Here is a 2,500-nt window from a genome sequence, read left to right as displayed (position 1 = left end):
GGGCCAGCAGGAGAGCTCGTCGGGGTAGCAGGCCCTGCAGCCGTGGTCACCGCCAAACCCCCACAACTCGAGCAAGTGAAAAAAAAAAGTAACAAATAAGAAAGGATCTCTGTCGGCTTGGGGGTACGCCCGTTTCCGTTTCAACTTGTCTCGCGAGGGTGGTTTCGGGGCCAGCAGGAGAGCTCGTCGGGGTAGCAGGCCCTGCAGCCGTGGTCACCGCCAAATCGCCACAACTCGAGCAAGTGAAAAAAAAAGTAACAAATAAGAAAGGATCGTCGGCTTGGGGGTACGCCCGTTTCCGTTTCAACTTGTCTCGCGAGGGTGGTTTCGGGGCCAGCAGGAGAGCTCGTCGGGGTAGCAGGCCCTGCAGCCGTGGTCACCGCCAAACCCCCCACAACTGTTGGGCGCCTACCTGCGCGGGGCAGGAGGACACTTTCCGATTTCAAATCTCCGTTTGCCGAGTCCACCCCGAACGCACGCGGGCGGGCGGGTTCGCATCACCCTTCGTCACAAGGGGCGAAGCCCGTTCCACCGTCTCGTCAGTAGTGCCGACCGGTCTGTGATCGACGAGGGGAGCCACACCAGGTCCGGCCCTGCTGCTTGGCGGCACCGCGTCGTCGGGAGCTCGCGACAGACGGAGGGTTTCGGTGTACTCTCCAGCCACGGGAAACGAAGCCGGTGATGCAGGCGCCGGTCTTTCGCTCCCAAATCGGCTGGGTTTACATCGTTGCTATCTAGTCACGCTCCCTTCAAACCCGACGGGGTACCTATTCCCCTCACCCGTCTGTGCGTATACAGCCTCTTTGCACTTGCGGGATGGGGGTGGTGGTTTAAAGACTCTCGAGTTGCCGCCCGTCGGTCTCCGAGCTCCGTGCAGTAGTGATCCCCAGCGAACTGCCAGCAGGGCGAACGAGCGATCCCGCTCTCGGTCGGGGCGCCTGGCGTCGATCGGTGGTCGGTGGCTTGCGGGCAAGCTGCGCTGTGAGTGTGGGAACGAGTATGACGAGCCGTTGCCGCGACTCCCAGTCCACCTCGGCGGTGGCTGGGCCGGGCGGGCGTCTGCTCGGGCGAGTGCCGCCCCCGCCTCCTCGCAGGAAGTCCGCTCGCCGACACGCCGCCACGTGCACGCGTCAGTGACGCTGCCGAACCGATGGCCGGTGCCCGTTCCCGCCTCTGCTTTTCCTAGGGCAAAGCTGCTGCACGCCTCGTGATACTAGGCGGGCGACATGGTGGCGGTGATCCTGCCTCCGTCGCTGCGGTGCGTTGGGGCACGCATCGCCTCTTGGGCGCCCTGTCCTCCTCCCCCCAATAGACGTATGTTTCTGCGGGCCGCACCAGGATGGTGCTCCCCATCGCTTCACGCCACCCTGCTCCGCCCGCACGCCGGCGTGCAGGTGGCTGTAGCTCAAGGTGGGGAGCGTATGTGCGGTCCGGGTCGCTTTCCTCTGGCGAGGGAGAGACCTAAAACAAACTCAGACAACTCTTGACGGTGGATCACTCGGCTCGTGCGTCGATGACGAACGCAGCTAGCTGCGAGAATTAATGTGAATTGCAGGACACATTGATCATCGACACTTTGAACGCACTTTGCGGCCCCGGGTTCTTCCCGGGGCCACGCCTGTCTGAGGGTCGTTTGGCAATCAATCGCACTCGCCTTGGCTGGCGAGAGCGCGGCTGGGGTGTCGCAGAGGACCCGTCCTCTTTGTCCCCCTAAGTTCAGACTCCGGAGCCCTCCGGCGTCGGAGCGCTTGGCCTTTCCCCCCCACCCTGCACATTCCGTTCGTCAGGCTCGACGCCATCCCCCCGCCGGGGAGCGCGGCCTGGCGTCCGTCTGTGTCGTGGCAGTGGGGCCAGCACGGCTGTCACCGGTCCCAGAATGGCTGTCGGTGGTTCACACTGTGTGTGTGTGCCAACCCTCCTGGTCTCTGGGACACGGAGCTGCCACGAAGTGTTGAGCCTCCAGTGGGGGGTCTGCCTAAGCTCTGCACGTCCGCATTGGGTCCGTCTCTCGGTTGGCTGGCAGTGGAAAGAGTGAAGGGAGCCGCGGAGGTCCGGTGCTGGTGCGCCGCCGGCCTGACCGTGGAGCTCGCCGGTTTGACACGCTGACCCGACTCGATGGTTGATCGATTGAGAGTGCTGGGAGCTGCAGGCCGCCCGCTGCTGCAGCCGCCCGTCTCGTGGTTCGTCCTCGGCCTTAAGTGGCCGGCGGGGCGTCTGATCCTGTCTCCCCTGCTGGCGCCGAGTGCCTGGCCGAGGGAGGAGGTTTTCGTCGAACGCTGTGACTTGGACGGTCGCACGCGCGTGGATCGCTGGCTCTTGGCTCTCCCGTTCAGTCCGCACGTTTTCCGCTCCGTCCTGCCACCGGTCTCGGGAGGTACGGAGGGGTTGGCGGGCGTGGTGTGTGCTCCGTCACCGTGCAGGCACACCTACCACGCCGTCGGCCGACCCCCGCACGGTCCTCCTGGCCATCGGGAGGACGGCGGAACGTCGGGCTGTCGGG

General features: G+C 64.8%; 1 non-coding gene across 1 annotated transcript; it reads left to right on the top strand.

Moving 5' to 3' along the window:
- Positions 1–1,478: 1,478 nt before the first annotated feature.
- LOC140474490 (5.8S ribosomal RNA) lies at positions 1,479–1,632 on the top strand. The gene has a single exon (XR_011959158.1). It is a non-coding gene; the product is annotated as a 5.8S ribosomal RNA (ribosomal RNA).
- The last annotated feature ends 868 nt before the right edge of the window (positions 1,633–2,500 follow it).

This window comes from Chiloscyllium punctatum, unplaced genomic scaffold (genome assembly GCF_047496795.1).
Source record: "Chiloscyllium punctatum isolate Juve2018m unplaced genomic scaffold, sChiPun1.3 scaffold_1026, whole genome shotgun sequence".
Taxonomy (NCBI): Eukaryota; Metazoa; Chordata; class Chondrichthyes; order Orectolobiformes; family Hemiscylliidae; genus Chiloscyllium; species Chiloscyllium punctatum.
This window is presented reverse-complemented; position numbering and strand designations above follow the sequence as displayed.